Source organism: Dryobates pubescens, chromosome 1 (assembly GCF_014839835.1).
Source record: "Dryobates pubescens isolate bDryPub1 chromosome 1, bDryPub1.pri, whole genome shotgun sequence".
Taxonomy (NCBI): Eukaryota; Metazoa; Chordata; class Aves; order Piciformes; family Picidae; genus Dryobates; species Dryobates pubescens.
This window is the reverse complement of record NC_071612.1, coordinates 38,475,235-38,496,562: the sequence shown is the minus strand read 5'-3', so window position 1 is coordinate 38,496,562 and position 21,328 is coordinate 38,475,235.

Here is a 21,328-nt window from a genome sequence, read left to right as displayed (position 1 = left end):
TCCATCCTCAGCTGTGAGAATCACAGAAGCATAGAATTCTTTCAGTGGTAAAAGACTTCTATGATTGTCAACCCAACACCACCATGCCCCCTAAATCATGGCACAAAGTGCCATGTCCACATGTTTCTTGAACACCTCCAGGGATGGTGACTCCACTACCAACCTGGGCAACCTGTTCTAATGCCTGACCACCAATAAAGAATTTTTTTCCTAATATCCAGCCTGAACTTCCCCTAGCACAACTTCAGGCCATTTCCTCTCATCTTTTCACCTGACACTGGAGAGAAGAAACCAACCTCCACCTCACTCCAGCCTCCTTTTAGGCAGTTTTAGAGTGCAATGAGGTCTCCCCTCAGCCTCCTCTTCTTCAGACTAAACAACCCCTGTTCCTTCAGCTCCTCCTCTCCAGAACTGTTGTCCAGACCCTTGACCAGGTTCATTCCCCTACTCTGGACACACTCCAGCATCTCAATGTCTTTCTTGTAGTGAGGGTCCCAAAACTGAACCTATTACTCCAGGTGTGGCTTTACTAGTGCTGATTCCAAAGGGACAATCCCTTCCCTGGTACTGCTGGTCATAGAATTGCTGATCCAGGGCAGGATGGTCTTCTTGGCCACCTGGGCAAACTGGCTCACATTCAGCTGGCTGCTGATCAACACTCCCAGGTCCTTTTCTGGTGGGCAGTTTTCAGCCTCTCTGCCCCAAACTTGCGGCCTTCATAGGGGTATTGTGACCCAAGCGCAGGACCTGGCACTTGGCCTTATTGACCCTCATACAATTGACCTCAGCCCATCAATCCAGCCTATCCAGGTCCCTCAACAGAGCCTTTCTAGCCTTGAGTAGGTCAACACTCCCACCCAATATCATACCTGCACAATTTAGGATGTTGCGTTCAATACAGATTGCTGAGAAAGATGTTAAACACAGCAGGACTGTCCTGTCTCACACAAAGTTTCTTTGTGGATGGCTGTGGAATACTCTAAAGAAAATATAAGGCAAGCACGTGTGACCAGCTGTACACAACAGGGGAGAGTCATAAGGTCAGAGTGATAACACATGCCTTGATAAATCCATTTTAAATTAAGGTTCACTACCCCCTAGTCAGCTGCATTTCAAAGAAAATAGAAAACATCTTGGCTATTTCCCAAGGCAGGTAAAAGGCTGAGCTCAGTGTTGCCTCGTTGATGTGCAGGAACTCTCAGCACTGCTGACAGGGATAAATGCTCTGCCTGGGAAATGGCAGAGCATGCAGAGCTGTATTTGTCATCCAAACCACCAACAGATCATCCCCTAACCATGAAATACACCCACCTCCTTCTAAATATAAACACCACATTTGATCACAAATAGAAATGTAGAGCCTGTTTTGATGTCAGTCTGCCATATAGAGCCTGTAGTAAACAACACTATAAAGATAAGCAAATACACTTTGTGGGATCTCATTGTCATAGAATCATAGAATTGTTAGAGTTGGAAGGAACCACAGGGATCTTCCAGTTCCAACCCTGCTGCCATGGGCCGGGACACCTCACACTAGATCAGGTTGCTCAAAGCCACATCCAGCCTGGCTGCAAAAACCTCCAGGAATGAAGCTTCCACCACCTCCCTGGGCAACCTGTTCCAGTGTCTCACTACCCTCGTAGTGAAGAACTTCTTCCTAATATCCAATCTGAATCTACTAATTTCTAGTTTTGCTCCATTCCCCCTAGTCCTATCATTACCTGACACCCTAAAAAGTCCCTCCCCAGTTTCCTTATAGCCCCCTTAAGATACTGGAAGGCCACAATTAGGACACCTCAGAGCCTTCTCTTCTTCAGACTGAACAGCCCCAGCTCCCTCAGTCTGTCCCCATAGAAGAGGAGCTCCAGCCCTATGATCATCCTTGTGCCCCTTCTCTGGTGTGGTGGGTTGAGAGAGAAAGGCCCAAGCTTCCCCTCCCCCACTAAGTAGGAATGAAAAGACCACAGCTAACTCAGCCGGTGAAGCAAAGGGGAACGCTGTATTTACAAAGCAATGTGAGACGCAGGGAATTTATGTACACAAATATACAGAATTTACAATATATACAGAAATATACAGCAAAGGAAAAAAAACAGGAACAAGACCCCCGGAAGAGTGGGGTTTCCCCCTGTCCCCCTCTTCACCCCCCTACCTCCCTTCTTCCCCAAAGAGGGTTAGAAAGAGAAAAGGGGACTTAACAAGGAAGAAAAGTAGGCCTAGTTCAGGATTAATGCTTATCTGTTATCTGTCTAGATGCCCAGAAGCAGACAGCTAGAAGGGAGAGCGAAGAGGAACCGAACTGAGGAAAGTCCCAGCTGCACTGAAGCTTAAAACTGCACTCCCACCAATCTACCAATGAAATTCGTTTAGAGTATCAATATTTACAAAAATATTCAGCCAGAGTGTCCCAGCAACTGTCCCTTCCTTAAAGGCACAGCCTCAAACGGTCACATCTGGACACATTCCAGCACATCCAGAACCTTCCTGTAATAGGGCCTCCAGAACCGGACACAGTATTGCAAGTGGGGGTCTCACCAGAGTAGAATAGAGTAGAGGGGGAAATTCTCCAATTTAAAGTGTAGCACTGAGAAGTCTAGAAACTGGGCAAAAAAATTATTGATATTGCTATGATAGCTGCAAAATTATTTCCTGGGAGAGTATTTGTTCTCTTCCAAATATTAACATACTTATATGCCCTATTTATTAGATTAAAAAACACAACGTGTGTGAAAATTTAATGGAGTGACTCAAATTCTTCCCCTACTTGGTAATGATTCATCATCAGGATCTAATAGAGCACAACTCTGATCTCTCCCAGGAGAGTCCTCACTCTTTGCACCAGCAGTTATCAGTGACTGAACATCTCAGTTAAAGACGGGTGCAGGATGTGGCGTTTAGGAATAACAGGATTTGTGCCATCTGTGACAGGGGGAGTTAATATGTCACTTTCATAAGATGTGGCATAAAGCTTCAAGAGCAGTACAATTAGGGCAGAAGAACTTCTGTGTGTCCCCCCACCTTCCAGGGACACAAAATGTTCATGGAATTAAAGAATGGATGTGCATGTTTGTGTCCAAATTGTCTAGATGATCTCTAAGCTGATTATCTTCAACCAAGGGAAAGTCTCTCTACAGACTCTCTCTTTTTATCTCTTTTCCTGGGACTTCTGAGGCCCAGCCTTAGAGTAAAGATTGAACGAAAGAGGCGTTTTGTAACTACACTTTCTCTGTATCCCTCTGTATCTGTACCATCAGGGCACCCACCTCACTTAGCAGCAAGCCCATATTTTCTGTGGTCTTCCTTTTGGTGCTGATATACTTGAACTCCTTCTTGTTGTGTAACCATCAATCTTTTTATCTGGCATGTAATCAGACTAGAAGACACTTAGATGCAAATGCTGAGTAGCTGGAGTGTGTCCACAGAAGGGCAACAAAAGTGGTGAAGGGTCTAAAGAACAAATCTTACAAGAAACAGGGATCTGGTGTTGTTTACTCTGAAGAAGAGAAGGCTGAGGGGAGACCTCATTGTTCTCTACAACTACCTGAAAGGAACTTGTAGCAAGGTGGGTGTTGGTCTCGTCTTTCTAGTATCAGGTGATAGGATGAGAAGATATAACCTGAAGTTGCGCCAGGAGAGGTTTAGGTTGGATATTAGGAAAAATTTCTTTCCTGCAAGAGTGGTCAGGCATTGGAACAGGCTGCCCAGGGAAATGGTGAGGTCACCATCCCTGGAAGTCTTCAAGAAGCCTGTGGTTGTGTTAGGTCAGTGGTTGGACGTGATGATCTTAGAAGTCTTTTCCAAGTGAAATAATTCTGATTCTATGCTTATGATACGAGTGACAACAGTGACACTCAGCTATCAGTTTTTTTCTATTACTGACAACTTTGATTCTTGCTTCTCTTCAATCTTGAAAGAAACATATTTAAATCAAGGCAATATGTATTTTACTGAAGTTAACAGCAACTAGTTATTAAAATTAACAATAACAAATCATTAGAGGAAAAATTACAAGGGTAGGATTTATAGTAAATCCTTTATCTACCAATACTTAAATACATTACCCTCTATATCTATTTATCCCAATAATCATAGACCCATTACAGTTGGAAATGGCCTCTAGGATCATTGAGTCCAATCACCAACCCAACACCACCATGGCCGTGATACCATGTCCCAAAGTGCCATGTCTAAACAACTGTTTCTAACACCTTTACTAAGGATGGTGACTCCACCACCTCCCTGGGCAGCCTGTTCCAATGCCTGACCACTCTTGCAGGAAAGAAATTTTTCCAAATATCCAATCTCTCCTTCACGTGGCACAACTTCAGGCCATTTCCTCTTGCCCTAATCATGCTGATGAAAAACTTGCAATAAAAAGTGCCAATAAAAGTATGCCTTTATCCAAAACTCTTGCTTTTCTTGAACTTTCCTTTCATTATCTGAGTACATTCTGACTTGCACTAACCACTCATGGCTATGAAATCCGCAAATGACCTGGCAAACAGAAAGCTGACCCTGACAGCTTGAAGAAAGCACATGACAACACTGCTCTTTCTAAATCTGAATGTTAAACCAGCTATTTGAAAAGTGCATTTGGATATTTTAAATGTGGATCTAATCTATTCTGCTGAACCTTGTAGCCACCAGCATCAGAAGAAGAAGGGGGGAAAAAAAAAGTCAACCTTGTAATGTTTCCAAGTTAGAAGTACACAAAAGGCATTTTTACTTTGGCTTAGATTAAAGCATGTCAGCAGCAGCCTCTGTCTCTCATGGGACCACTCTTGTGCAGTGTGGGAGAAAGGCAAGCTTTGCTGTCAGGTTTTTGCAGACTAATACTGATGCACAAATACACTCAGAAATGGTTTTAATAATATATCAAACCTGAACCACTTTGTCCCTCCTGGAGGCCTTTTTTCTTAAACTAATAATTACTGTAATGATGCAATGTTGGCACGCTTAGAACTGGCAAGGAAACAACTGTCTGTCATTAAAATCCCCTTGTTTCTCAAAGTTGAATATTTTATTCATTAATAGGGAAAAAAAAAAAAATTAAAAACTCCACAGTAGTATTTATAAACTTCATAGCATTGGAAGCAAAGCAAAGTTTGGGGAACCAATAGCCCTGCAAAGTTCTCACTACAGATATGACATATCTTGCCTCACAGAATCACAGTATCATTAAGGTTGTAAAAGACCTCTAAGATCATGAAGTCCAACCATCAACCCAACACCTCTATGACCACTAAACCATGTCCTAAAGAGCCACATCTACTCATTTTTTTGAACACCTCCAGGGATGGTGACTCCACCAGATCCCTGAGCAGCCTGCTATGTCTCTGCTGCTCATAATTCAGAAGTGAAATGAGGCTATGGATTCCCCACCTCAACATCTTCACCTTTTTGTGTCATCTGTGATTGGTTTGTTTTCTCTGGAGAAGAAACAATTCCATCCTGATAGGGGTATTCCTTCAGTAATGTTTTGCTGCAGGATGGACATTTGGAGTTAAGAGATTTAATTGGAAAAGTGTCAGCTGGTGTGAATACTATCTAGAAGGGCAATAACTGGTTGTAAGTTCCATTTTGTGAACAAAACCAGATGATGCATGGTTTCGATATGCACTGCACAGAACTTAATAAGATGACAAATGAACGAGGGATACAGCTGCATTCACTAACAATTCTGCTACTCTAACATCAAATTAAGATACTGTTGGAAGGCTGTACCCTGTGTGTTTCCTTTCTGTGTTACTGTGAGCTGTTATTTCAGCACTTAGCGGATGTGATCTGCAACTTCTGCTTCTACAGGCTTACAGCTTTGTGCTTGTTTTGGTGCTTTGCTGCTCTGTCCCCTTGTTATTTGTTTGGTTGGGTTTTTTTCCACTTCTTTCCTATAAGAATTTACAAAACAATGGTGGAGACGACTGTCAATTTCTGGATTAGGGGCTTAAACTGGATATTAGGAAATATTTCTTCACTGAAAGGGTTCTCAAATATTGGAATAGTCTGCCCAGGGCAGTGGTGGAGTCACACCATCTCTGGAGGTGTTTAAACAGCATGTGGATCTGGTGCTTACAGACATGGTTTAGTGGTGACCTTGCAGTGCTGGGTCCGGATTGGACCGGGTGACCTTGAAGGTCTCTTCCAGCCAAAGATATTCTGTGATTATGTGATTTTATGCACGAGCTTTTAGGCACCAGTCATAATAAGAAAAAAAAAAAAAAAAGAGAAAAAAAGAAAAAGGAAAATACATCAAAAATCCTACTCTCAATATTAATTTATTTTGACAACTGAAGGTCAATGTCAATAATTTGTGGGGCTTCATAACATGGTCTGATGTGTCTGAGCACTCACAGTCTCACAGTGTCTGAGCACTGTGAGACTTTATATGATCATCCTGCCCTTCACTGTTTGCAAAGAAGTGAGAAAGAAAAATCTCATTTGGCATAATGTTAATTTATGTTCATTTGGTCCAACAGTTGTAGCAGCAGGACTGGGCAACACCACAAAAACACTTCTCCCATGCTCATCTACTCAGGAAACAGAAATAATACAACATGACATCTCTTCAATCACTGAGCTTGAAAGGTGACTGCTGAATATCAAACACCTGCTAAGAACTGCTGCAATCAATTCCCAAAATAAACTTCAAAAGATTCAACACAATTTTCTGATAGCACATTCAAGTACATCTCTGTCCAGTCATACTACATATGATGGAGTGAGATGAAAGGTCTCATTCCCTAACCTCAGCACCTTGTGTCTACTCTTTAGTCCTGCTGAGATCGAGTTAGTTTCAGAGTCCTGTAATAGACTTAAGTGACTGTATGGACGAAAAGCTTTGGGGAAGCTCTCATGCTGCTGGCCCAAAATGCACTATTAGACCAGATAAATAAGGACTCCTACCTAACAGGGAGGAAGCTTTTTTTCTTAATGATTCTTTAGCCCAAAGAATCAATTCATAGAATATTTTGGGTTGGAGGGGACCTTGAACATCATCTAGTTCCAACCCCACGGGCTTTGGCAGGGACATGGTCCAGTAGATCAGGTTGTTCAAGGGAGGGGAAACCCATGACCTCCCTGAGAAACCTGTTCCAGTCTCTCACCACCCTCACTGTAAAGAATATCCACTCTAAATCTGTCCTCCTAAGGTATTTATTACCACTGCAAAGAAAACATTGCCAAAAATGTCTAGCTCCTCAGTTTAATTTTAATTCTCCATCTCAGAAGCTTTAGGGTGTTTTTTTTTTGGGGGGGTAGGAAAACAAAGTCAGCAATGCAGAAATTTCTTTTTTTCCCTAAAACTACGTTTTCTGTTCATAATCAAGCTGAGTCCTTCAAAGTATTTTCTCACTTGTTCTCTTAAAATAGTTTCTAAGCCTTCATCCACAAGTGATGTTCAATGTAACACACAGAGCTAGCCCAGTGCTCATGTTAGTCTTATCTGCAGTTAATTCTGTGCACTGGTCTTTGAATCTTCAGGACTCGTTCCTATCAGAGAATACCTGCAAGAATTTCCTTTAAAATTTTTCCAGGGTTTTTGTTTGATTGTTTTGGTCTTGGGTTTGTTGTTGTTTTGTTGAGTTTTTTTAATGTGCATTTCTGTTCCAAAATGGAAGAGAATCTGGTTTTAAGGACTACAACATTTTATTATGAATTCACTTATTGGCCAATTAGCAGTTTTCCTAGCCTATAAAAAAATAACACAGTGACTTTGAGCCCACACTAATTATGCACGGAGTAACTAGCCTCACTCCAATGTTTTATGGTTCAGTACCAAGTCTCCCTCTTCATTATATTTTTCACTTTTGTTTTCACAGAATCACACAGAATCATCCAGCGCCAAGTTGGAAGGGACTCCACGGGTGCCATCCTGTCCAACCTTTCTAGGTGATAGTGTAGTTTAAATGACATGGCTCAGCACCCTGTCAAGCTGAGTCTTAAAACTGTTTAATGTAGGGGAATACACTACTTCCCTTGGGAGCTGATTGCAATGCCTCTTTTCCCATTGGAGTCCAGTGGCAATCTCCCTAGGTACCCATTGTCCCTTGTCTTTTTCATGTGACTCCTTGTAAAAAGGGAGTCTCCATCCTTCTGGTAGTCACACTTTATTTACAGTAATAAGGTCTCCCCTAAGCCTTCTCTTCTCCAGGCTGTCAGGTTTCTCATCTTCAGCAGCAGCAGCATTTTACAGATACAGAAAAAGATTTTTCTGGTAAAAGAAAACCTGATGTTTAAGGTCCCTTCCAACTTAAGCCATTCTACAATTCCCTGCCAGCTCAATCTCTAACACTTTAAAAACTGTTAGTAGTTTCCTCTTTATTATGACCATGCATCTAATTCAGCTCTGAAAGAGTCATTTGGATCCAGAACAAAAACAAGCGACAAGAAGTTAAATAGGTTCAAATAAATATTCAAGCTTTTATATGCTTATCTAAATCAAACCTCCAAAGCCTTTCAAGTTTCCTTAACGTAGACTTCACTCCAGCTTGTAAACTGTTTCCTAAATAGGTCTTTAAAATTGCTTCAGATCATTTTGGTCATTTGAGACATTCTATGCAGTGGAATAAAACAAAAAATACTGGCAAACCTGAGACTGACACACAGAGAAGCAGATTTATGTATTCAGTAATTCTTATTCCAGTCAGTCATTCTCACAGCAACTCAGATCTGTCAAAATCTATAATTTTTGGCATAGTTTAGCAACTTACATATTTTCATTTGATTTCTCATCTTATATACATTTATGTACTATTCCAATCTTCCATAAACTGACTTCAGAGTAATAGCTGTCTTTACAGAACATGCCATTTTCTGATTTATATTTTTTTGTACTAAGCTAAAAAGTCACTTCTTTTTTTTCATCTGAGCTCACAGCCAGTTACCTTCAGTTCATCTGTTTATACTTTAGGATTTTGGAAAGTGGAGGCTGGAGCACACATGCTGCTTCCCCTCAGTTATCTCACTTGTGACATGGACACTCACTGAAAGCAGGTGAAGTATTTTATTCATTACCATAAATTTCCCTGAATTCCAAAGTGAATAACATTACAACACCCCCTCAGTCTCTTTAATGAGCCTATGAAATGAATCCATGCTACTGATTCTGCCTGGGGAGCTAAGAAGTTTGGAGCAAAACTTAAACAACATTTGCTAGAGTTGAAGTTTTATTTATTTTAAGGGCTCAGTGGGGAACCTCCCAGTACTTCCCAAGACATCATCAGGAAAGCAGAGACAGGCTTTTCACAGTGGATTATGGCTGGGGATAAAAAAGGAATAAAAAGGGGGAAAAAAGATTCTGACTAGATACAAGAAAAACAACCCACTTTGTTACAAGAAAAGTCACTGCAGGAACAGGCTGGGAAATGGGGACATTATAGAATCATAGAAATGTTTCAGTTGGAAGAGACTCCTAAAATTGTCAAGTCTAACTGTCAAGCCAAAGCCACTGTGGCCAGTGCAGACTGGAGAAATGGGCTGACAGAAACTTTGTGAAGTTCAACACAGTGTCAAGTCCTGCACTTGAAGAGGAACAAAGATATGTGCCAGAACACACTGAGGACCAAACAGCTGGCAAACAGACTGGTAGCATAGGACTTCGGGACTCTGCAGACACCAAGCTGAGCATTAACCAACAATTTGCTCCTGTGGCAAAGACTAATTGTATCCTGGACTGCACTGGGAAGACTGTTGCCAGCATATCAAGAGAGATGATCCTGCCCCTCTGCACTGGACACCTGGAGTGCTGTGTCCAGTTCTGGGTTCCTCAGTACAAGAGAGACATGGACATACTGGACAGAGTCTAACAACAGGCCACAAAGGTGATGAAAGGCCAGAAGGACCTACTGTGTAAAGGGAGTCTGAGAGAGTAGGCACTGTTTAAATTAGAAAATACTCAGGGGAGATGTCATCCAGGTATAGAAATAGCTGGTAGAAGGATACAAAGAAGGCAGAACCAGGATCTTTTCAGTGGTGCCCAGTGACAAGACAAGAGGCAGGAGGCACAAACTGAAATGCAGGAGGTTCCCTCTGAACAACAGGAGACACGTTTTCACTGGAAGGGTGTCTAAGCACTGTCACAGATTGCCTATACAGGCTGTGGATGAAATTTCTTTCCTTGGGATACTCAAAAACTTTTTGGGCATGGTCCTGGACCACCTGCTCTAGGTGACTCTGGTTGAGCAGGGGGGGTTGGACTAGATGAAGTCACAGAATCACCAAAGTTGGAAGAGACCTCAAAGATCATCAAGTCCAACCTGTCACCACAGACCTCATGGTAAACCATGGTAAACCATGGTACCTAGTGCCATGTCCAGTCCCCTCCTGAACACCTCCAGGGATGGTGACTCCACCACCTCCCTGGGCAGCCCATCCCAATGGCTAATGACTCTCTCAGTGAAGAACTTTCTCCTCACCTCAAGCCTAAACTTCCCCTGGCACAGCTTGAGACTGTGTCCTCTTGTTCTGGAGCCTTCCAACCCTAGCCATTTTCTGATTCTGTAGTTACAGGAAACCAAATAATTCAGAGAAGGAGAAAAAGAGACAGACTCATCCACCTGGGTATAAGCATCTTATTCTTCCTCATTTTCCTGTTTATTACTTTAGACAGCTTTTGTTAATGAGGGAATTGCTCTTCTGAATCCCATTTTTAATAGTACTGCTTGTCTCAAGGCTCTGGATTCCACCAGGGTATACATATGTGAAAGTGCCTACTCTGTGTCTGATCACAGCATTTGTTTTCATTTCTGACTCCTCTCTCACTTTTAATATCTTTTAATAAACAAGCACTTTGCCTTTAAATACACTGCAAATGCCTTTGCCAAGTCTCTTTTCTAACATAACACAGGTACTAAATTATTGACATTTGGTGTTCAACTTGGCAATTAAAGAAGAGAATGAGTGACATACCAATATGCCACTTCTGTTATTAATCTGGATGCCTTCCTTAAAGGGCTGGCTCTGACTATACAATTCTTGCTTCTGAAACCCAAATTTGTAGGTTTGTTTTTCATGAAGAGCAACTGTCACTAAACAAATTCCCTCACGTGATTTGGAGCTGTTAAATTCTATTTTTTTTTAAAATTAGAGGTTCCAATTAATGCATTCATATTTTCAAGCCTGTTTATCCTAGCACACACTGTTGTTCTTTCAAACCCACATTTTATATTTCTGCCAGTGAGCATCTTGCTCTTTTGAGAATATTTCACTTTAATTTTTTTCACAAACTCTAAAAGCTTTGGGAAACGTTTGCAGCAAATTTCTGCTTCCCAGAGTCAGTTTAGGAGGAAATCTTATGTTAGGGTGTTACAATTTACCTCCTTTTTGTCAGTCGCTGAGCAGTCCTATATTGTCATATCATTAAATATTTGACAGCATTATTGTCACACCACTGAATTGTTTTACATATTTTACAGCAAGCAATTTGATTCTTTTTGTATCTTACCAATACTTGCCAAAAGGGGTGAAGAAACATTGCTGAACTGTGCCCACAACACATCTTTAAAGTCACAATTACGATATCTACTTCTATTTATTTTTAAGTATTTCCCGAGGAAACGATTTATTTATTTTTAATCAATTTTACTGAAGCTACAGCTCATTTGGCATCTTTTGGCTCTTTTGGGGTTTTTTTGCTTGTTTGGTACCATTTTCCTTCATTTTGGTTTGTAGAGACAAATTGTTCATTTGTCTCTAATCATTTGGTATAATGTTCAGGCAAAAAGATGTAGATAAAAGGCCGTTAGAACCCACTGGCATTTCTGGATACAGCAGAACAACTCTGAGGCAGTGATTCAAGCCATTAATCTGACTGAAGAGAGCTCACCTCTATCATCAATTTCTGCAGAAAGTCACCTTCCTTGTCACCTCCTCAAGCTTCACCTTCATCCAGATGCTCAATGGAGTAAGAGTAAAGTGACAATACAAACATAGGAGTGAGGGATGAGCTCTTCACCTTGTTGTTTCTAGAACTGTTCCAAAGGAGGACAGCCCAAGGCCATTGTTTGAAGAGCCAGTTAATTACACTGCCTTTAAGATGACTTAATTATCTTACATTCCTTTGTTCATCTGCTTTGTGTGAAAGGAAATTATGATTTACATGTAGAAAGACAACTCCTAATTTCTCATCAGAATAATCAAAGTGAAAGCATAATAATGGGAGACACTCAAATAAAAACCACCAAAAGATTGGCTAGTTAGGTGTGGGAATCAGGGTAGGAGAGCTGCTTTCTCCTTTTCTCCTGCCTCTCCCTTTAATTATATTATTTTCACCTAATTTTGATCTCTGTCATTATCACCATCACATTAACAGAAGCAATAAAACTAAATAGGGACAAATAAAATAAGGACATTAATACCATGAACTTACTTTCATTATCAGCAACATCAGCTAGGAATAATAAGGAGAAAATAATTCAAACACCTTTTATTTTGGGGGTGAAAACATTAAACAGGCAAGGAGGATTCAGAAGAAAAAAAAACAAAAATAAAAAGAAACTTTCTCAGACCAAATGAAATTTTTTAGTTAATGTTTCAAACAAACATTACAAGAAGAAAAAAAATTGGGGGGGTGGGAGGGTAAGGCTTGTTTTGCTTTGGTTTTGTGGGGTTTATTTGGGTGCACTTCGAGTACTGTGTTCAGTTCTGGGCCCCTCAGTTTAGGAAGGATGTTGACTTGCTGGAGCATGTCCAGAAAAGGGCAACAAGGCTGGTGAGGGGCTTGGAGCACAAGCCCTATGAGGAGAGGTTGAGGGAGCTGGAGTTGCTTAGCCTGGAGAAGAGGAGACTCAGGGGTGACCTTATTGCTCTCTACAACTACCAGAAGGGAGGTTGTAGACAGGCGGAGGTTGGTCTCTTCTCCCAGGCAGCCAGCACCAGAACAAGAGGACACAGTCTCAGGCTGCACCAGGGGAGGTTTAGGCTGGATGTTAGGAAGAAGTTCTATACAGAGAGAGTGATTGCCCATTGGAATGGGCTGCCTGAGGAGGTGGTGGAGTCACAATCATTGGAGATGTTCAGGAGGAGACTTGATGGGGTGCTTGGTGCCATGGTTTAGTTGTTTAGGTGGGTTGGATTGGTTGATAGGTTGGACACGATGATCTTGAAGGTCTCTTCCAACCTGGTTTATTCTATTCTATTATCTTTTGGGGGTGTTTTAATGTTTATTATTATTATGTTGTTGTAGTTTGGAGGGTTTGTTTTATTTGGTTGTTTTGGAGTCTTTTTGGTTGGTTTGGGGGTTTTCCTGTTGTTTTTTTTTTTAATTTGTTTCAGGTTTTTTTTGGGGGGGAGAGGTTGGGGAGTTTTGGGATCTGTTTGTTTTGAAAGAACTTGTTGAAAATGTCACTACTTTTACTATTTTTTCTTAATATAATCAACACCGAAACAAATACTGAAATGTTTGCTTGGTTCCCAACTTATGAGAGCTACTGAACAGAAAACAGAGGAGTTTTGACAAAACTTCATTGATTGTATTATGATATCTGTAGACAGAGGGAAAAAAAGATTATTTTTTTCTGTAGAGAGGGGGGAAAAAAGAGGGATAGGTACTAAATAAAAACAACACCTCACATAATGAATTTTAAAATTGCCAAAGAAAAACCCAACTATGTTTTATCAGTTTTAGTTCTTAAGCACATGGAAGTCCTTCCCCAGTCTTTCAATTTGCAGGAACAAGGTAAACTCATCAAAAGGAATAAAAGAAAACAAAGATAACAAGGTAATAGGGGTATCAAGGGCATACCAAATTCACTGTTTCAGTTAATGTTTCAAAAAGAAAACAATCAGCTCCTGGTTTTGCTTTTTATTGGTTGTTGTTTGGTGGTGGGGATGTTGGCGGGGGGAGGGTGGGGGGTGTTTTGCTTTGTTTGTGAAACTGCTTGTTAAAAATTCTTGTTATTTTGATTTATTAAAATTAAAGGTATAATTAACGCAGAAATACTGAAATGTTTGTTTGGTTACAGCTAATGAGAGAACTATTGAACCAAAAAGTGTGGAGCTTTGACTAAACCTCAACAATTTTATTGGGATATCTCTAGAGACAGAAAAAAATGGTAGAAGGAAGAGTACTAGAAGGGGGGGAAAGTCATGAAAATAAACTAAAGAATCACAAAAAACCTAAAATTTATGAACTTTATGAATTTTGCTTGTTTAGCACATGGAAGCACTTTCCCAATCTATCTGCAGAAATGAGGTAAAATAATCAAAACAGGGGGAGGAAAAAATCAAAGATAACCCAGTACCTGGGGTACTAAGGGCAGCCTAACAGGCTTTCTGAATAATCTGCCACAAATCCCTAGCATACATATAGTACAGAGGCAAACACAGACATAGAGACATTCTGTTCACCTTCTCTTATCAGCACTGTTGTCAGAGAATCACCACTTGCCTGTTCACCTCTGCAGCAGGAATTCATGTGGATCTGAAAATGTAATGTGCTTGTCAAAATGACAACAATCTTGTGTTGGGTGCTTCAATGTATGGGGAAAAAAAAAAAGAACTAGTGCAAAAATGTGTGAAATAATATATTTTTTAAAAAAAATATTAAAAAAAGGCTCTTTGGATGTCCAAGTAAAATTCCCTCTGCACATTAAAGAAAGGCAGAGGGTCAGTAAGGAGGGAAAAGAAAAAATCACTGGTGTTGCAAGGTTTCTGAATACATATCAGCGACATCAGACATGATCTGTTGACTTGCATTTGATAACACAGCCTACAAGCCAGCCAAATCATTTCCATTTTGAACTAAAATTAAATGAGGCACTTGCTGCAAAATCACAGTGCAGACTGCAACGAATTTTCTTATCAAAGATACTGGTCCAAATCCTAACCAGGCAGGAATTAAAATAGCTCCAATTTGGTCAGTGGAAATCTGCCAGTAACACCAATATTGCTTGCCCACCATCTTCGCTTTATCATCCCCAGCCTGTCTTTAAACAGAGAATTTTATTCTGGGGTGGTTTTATTTTCTTTTAAATCTTTTTACAGCAAGATTTATAGCAGGGTGTTTTTTTCTCAATCTCTCTCCCAACTGTACTTGAATTCTAAGAGTTGGGATATATTCCCAGGACTGCTCTAAACTGCTTAAACAAATGTCAGCTGCAAGAAATGCTTAACTTGGAGGCAAGGCATGCAAAAGCGAGGAAAAATCTGTGAAGGAAGGAATATGGGACAGCAGTTTTCTTATTGACACAACACGAGGACATGATAATAGCTTGTTAGAAAGAAATCTCAATCCACCTGCTGTAGGTCTTCTGCCAACTGCGAACTGTAATGGCAGGAAGCGTCATTATAACCTTATTAGCTACAACGATGATTGCTCTTTGGGGCCAATACAATACTGGCTAACATTAGTTTCTGGCAAGTGCCTCTTTGTCAGATACTGAGCCTGCGCAGGACACTGGGAACTGGAAGGAAATGGACTTGGAATAATGTTATGGCTGCATCTTTTGATGTTTCTCAGAAAGGTGTGAAAAGGGCAGGTGGTTACAGCTTCCATGTCATTCACTGAATTAATGAATCACTTGCTGTCCTATGACAACAGAAAGTCCATTTTTATCAGAAAACTTCCATTTTAATTCTTTCAAAAGTTTAAGCAGTTAGGGAAGTGCTCTGTTGTTCCAGGCCAAATGTTTTGCCCATGTAGCATCACTGATATGCCATGAAAATTTCCTTCTCTTTGCAGGAGGAATGTCATCCAAGTAATTAAATACAGCACTTCTGAATGGATGGTAAAATGAAGTCTGCTGTAGCTCCCCTAGTCTTGCAGCAGGCTGCATTACCTGAATGGTAGAACTACAGTGATCTTTGTTCATCTGTTTCTGTAGCCAAAGTGAACCACAGCACACAAGACTTGCTAGGAAACGATTTGCATCCTGACAGAAGATTCAGATACTCTGTTTATGATTTTGTACCACTAAAATGAGAGGAAAAGGAATTAATTGCAATGGATGAGGTGAAAAACACTGAAGGCACTGATACAACATCTAATAGTTTAGGGGTTTTTTCCTTCTCCTTCTTTGCTTGGATGGAATACAAAGCCATATGACAACAGCATACTCCACTGCAGACATGCATTACTGATCCTTTCCTTTAATGCCTGTCGAGGGGGTTTTGGTGCCCTGTTTTCTATAGAGGAAAAAAAAGCTACTCAAAATCTCTCATTTTTCTCTTGCAGCCAATCAAGTCAAAAGATGTGTATGAAATAAAAGCAAATGCAGAAACCTATTGGAAGGTGGCTACAGCAGAACTAGAGAGAGACTTATGACACAGGCATGGAGTGACAGGATGAGGGACAATGACTTAGAAAGAAATTGGATTGAGATGAGACATAAGGAAGAAATTCTTCCCCATGAGGATGGTGAGGCACTACAACAGGCTCCTCAGAGATGTTGCAGAGGTTCCAAGCCTGGAAATGTTGAAAGGCAGGCTGGATGTAGCCTTGAGCAAGATGATCTAGTAGGAGGTGCTCCTGACCGTTTCAAGGAGATTGGATCTAGATCTTTCAGATCCTTTCCAACCCAAACCATTCTATTATTCTATGTTTCTATGACAAATAAAGGGTTTTTTTTCACCTTAATCCTTGAGCTTACATTTTTATATCCTGTATGATTTACTGATGAATTTGAAGCTGAGTGGTCTGCCTTACTGCTTCAACAAACACTATTCAGTTTTTAGGACAAGCACACTGGTAGGTACAGACAAATCCATAAGTACTTTTTCAGATCATAAATCCATATTTGCCCTTATCCTTCACTTCGTTTCAACTCAGAATTGGGATGAAAGCAATATGCACCAATTAAGCCAGGAGTGCAGTGTCTAAACCTGACCTCTCTAGTCTGTTACCTAAACAAAGTCAAGGAACAGAATTCATCTTAGCAGCAATCCAATTTCATTGTATGTCTGTTTACAGCCTTTCAGACCTCACTCTGCATATGGCTTGTATATTATAAGCATTTCTCTACTCACATTCACTAAACTTTTCCAACTTTAAGGACATTTTACCTTCCTGGTTCCTCCCAGATGCCCCTCCACCCTTTCTTTCCACGACTGGAAATCCAGGACATCTACCTAGCTGTTACTTACACAGTACCTTTTATTTGGATGAACAGAGATGACTCTGGTCTCTGGGGCTGTCAAACTAGAACATTTCATAAGCAATACATTCAATCAGGGACTTTGTTTGTTTTTAATAAATTCCACCTTCTGAAGAGATTTTTTTTTTTTTTTTTTTTTTAGGCTTTGATCTATGCAGTGTTAACTCACCAGGACTTAACTCACTCATTACACAGAACTTCAATGGACTCTGGTGGTTTGATAGTCTAATTCTAAATTTCATCTCATCCTAGAGAAGTCTGTCTTATTAAAGTATATCCAAAAGGTATCACAAGAAACCTGAGTTGATATTTTGAGCACTGAATTGATTAAGGTGTTCATTTTTCCCCCTAAAGAAAGCTGCAGCTGTTTCCGTGTCCTAGAATTACACAAAATGAGTTCAGGGTAGAAAAAGAAAACTTCTGTGTGCTGTTTTCAATTGATCTACATAAAAAAGTTCAGTAATTGGCCTTCAGGTAGACTTCCAGCTCCCCCCAGAATGTTCCTGTACCTTGGTTGTTGCAGCAATTGAGAAGGATTAAATACAAAAGAAAAAAGTGGGAAGGGTAAACATTTCCATTTCCTCTGAGAACATCACTGGAGAGATGTTGGCTGGAACAAAAATGTATTTTGAAATTGTTTGGCAGCTGAGAAGCAACCAAAGATTAGGGCAGTCTGGAATCTTTATAAATTTGATATTTCCTTATGAAAGGAACAAAATGTTTAGAGCAAACAGGCATTTTCCACTTGCCTATAAAGTCCTCTTAAATTCTTTGGGAGATAATACTGACTAGGACATGGAAAGCCTAGGGATGTTATAACATCAATAAATATATGCCTATAAAGTAACAAGAATTATTGCATGAAAAATGAAAGTTCTCTATGGAAAAAGACCTTGCAATCCCGGCAGACAGTAAGTTATCCATAGGACATCAATGTGCCCTCATGGCCAAGAGGGCAAAAAGCATCTCATGCTGCATCAAGAAAAGTATGTCCAGCAGGTCAAGGGAGGTTCTCTTCCCCTCTACTCTGCCCTAGTGAGACCACACCTGGAATGCTGCATCCAGTTTTGGGCTCCCTAATTCAAAAGCGACAGGGATCTACTAGAGAGAGTCCAATAGAGGTTATGAGGATGATGAAGGTACTTGAACATCTCTCTATGAAGAAAGACTGAGAGACCTGGGGCTGTTTAGTCTTGAAAAGGCTACAGGGAAATCTTAGCAGCAGCTATAAATATCTGAAGGGTGGATGTCAAGATGAAGATGATAGTCTCTTTTCAGTGGTGCCCAATAATAGGATAAGGGACAATGGGTATAAGCTAGAACACAGGAGGGTCCAACTTAACATGAGAAGAAATATCTTTTCTGTGAGGATAATGGATCACTGGAGCAGGCTTCCCAGAGAGGTTGTGGACTATCCTCTGGAGATTTTCAAAATGCATGTAGATGCATTCCTGGGTGGCCTGACCTAGGTGATCCTGCTTTATAAGAGAAGTTGGGAAGTTGGACAAGGTGATCTCTAGAGGTCCCTTCCAACCCTTAACATTCTATGATATCTGATTAGGGTTAACATTGAATAAGGAAGTATTAGCATTTTCGCATCTAAGTCAGGTATGAATTTTGGACTCTCCCTGAGGCAGCTAGATAGTAAATGTTGATATTTCATGGGACATCTGGTCAACTAGTACTCTGAAAAACTGCAGTAGAAACTTGACTTGAGGCAAAACACCCTCAAAAGCAGCTTGGGGATCTCTAATCCCTTGCTAGCTGATCCAAACAAAAAAACTTCAGAATAAAGAGAAATTACCAGCCTCCCACATTGAAGCTGAGTGTTGTCCACTAAGAGAGATGGAGTTTTCCATCCTCTAAGAATTCTTAAGAGAGGAATCATGTGGAAGTGTTCAAGAGCAAAGTCTGGAGCAACCTGGCCTTGTGGAAGGTGTTCCTCCTCATTTCAGGGGAATTTGAACTAGATGATCTTTGAGGTCCCTTTCAGCTCCAATCATTTATGAGCTTTATCCCGTTGGTAGCACATAAGACCCTTAATGAGAAGGTCATGAGTTCAAGCCTGCAGTGGGCAGTAGTGTCCTCCCTACTCTAGTCATGAGATCTGTGGTGACAGGTTGGACTCGATGATTCTTGAGGTCTCTTCCAACCTTAGTGATACTGAATACTGAATATCCATACAGCTGTTTAAGGGGAACTTCCGTTCCTGAAGAACAACATACCTTTTAGGTTCAACATAATGTTTGTTCTTCCTTATCAGTTAAGAACATGTTTTACTAGAACACCTTTTACAGAACCAGGATTCTTCTTCTGAGTTTGTTCATGTTATTAGCAAAGATTAAATATTTCACTGTTTGTTGGGTAGTTGTTTTTTTCCCCACAGGATAGAAATCAATAAAAGTTTCCTAATTAAATGTATCAACAATGTGTGTAACGAGAAATTCCCTAGCATAGGACACAATCAAAAATTAAACAGTAAAAAAATTAACAAATGATTCAACTTTGTTTTTAAATGGATGATGATCAGAACTAATGCTATCACATCTACGTTTTTGGTAAAAGGAGTAATATTCAATGGAAATTAAACAAAGTCTCCAGTTTGTTTGGGTTTTGGTGGTAGTGGTGGTTTGGTTCTTTTTGTTCCTTTGTTTTGGGGTTGTTCTGGTTGTTGTTTGGGGCTTTTTGGTTGCTGTTTGCTTTTTTTTAAATTGCCTTTTATAATTACTATTTATACAGGAGAAAGCATAAGGAGTGGACTAACATGCAAAACATATGTGCTATAAAAATACCTTTGAAGAACTTAACTTTTGAATGACTTTGCAAAAAACAATTTAACCTCCAGGCCAATTTTCAAACATCCTTTTCTTAAGGATATTGCCTCTCATACCCCTTAAAGATCTAGACCTTTTAATAACAACCTGCCTGTCTTCTTTTACACATTGCCTGTCTTTTCTGACTTTGCAGAGGTCCTCAGCTAGAATCCAGCATGTGATAAAATGCAGCCATTATTAAAAAGCTAACAAGCCCAAACATGGTAATGACCAGTGACTCAGAACTCAAACCATAAGATCCTAACAAGACGGACAAGAGAGACAATAGTCGGAGAAAAATGCATTGCAGGACACACTATGATACCACACAAAGTCTGACTCTGCAGTTGGGACAAAGTAAGTTACAGGCCCTCAATACAAGAGTTGAGTTCCTCACTCCAGGAAAGACATTGAGCTGCTGGGTTGGGTTCAGAGAAGCAAATGAAGCAGGTGAAGGGTCAGGCGAACAGGTCAGGTGAGGAGCAGATGAGGGAACTGAAGTTGTTTATTTCTAGAGAAAAGTAGCCTGAGGGGAGACCTCATTACTCTGTACAACTATCTGAAAGGAGGTTGGAGTCGGGTGGGTGTTGGTCTCTTCTACCTGGTAACAATAAGATGAGAGTAAATGGTCTAAAGTTGCAGCAGGGGATGTTTAGGCTGAATTTAAAAGAAACTTCCTCCTGAAAGGGTTCTCAAATACAGAAATAGGTTTCCCAATGAGGTAGTTGAATCCCCATCTCTGAAGATGTTTCAAAGCTGCAGAGTGGCAGTGCTAAAGGATGTGGTTAAGCAGCAGGATTAGAGAACGGTTGGACTCAATGATCTTAAAAGTCTTTTTCAACCTGAACAATTCTATGATTTTATGCAGTGCACCTACTCAATGACAGTAACTATGATATTTTCTAATACTGTGGAAATAACTAATTTGTTTGGTCACAGTTAATGCATCTTGCTCCTCTTGCCTTTTCTGTGAAAGAGGAATCTTTAGTTCTGATCACAAAAATGCTGTTTCTTACGTGCAAGTAGAAATGCTTTTAATTGAAATATAGTCTAATGTCTCCACCTAGAGACCTGCCTCCCTGGGAAAAAAAAAAAAAAAGTAATCTCTGTAGTCAGGATTTCTTCTTCTTCGTAGGAACCATTTTTAAATTGACATAATCATACCTGTCACAAGCTTAGAATAAATAATGGCACATTCACACTTAGACTTATTTGACGGCACCTTATAAATCATGGTTTACTGCATCTTCCTATGGATAGGATCACAAAACATCACAAGAGTTGGGAACAGTTTCCTGGAAGACCTCTCCTCAAATGAGTATGTACTGTCCATATTAGACATATGATAAATATTTCATCATGTTAAGGATGAGCAACATTCAAAAAAGCAATAGAGAAGTGGAGCATAGTGGTATGGATCTTTACTCA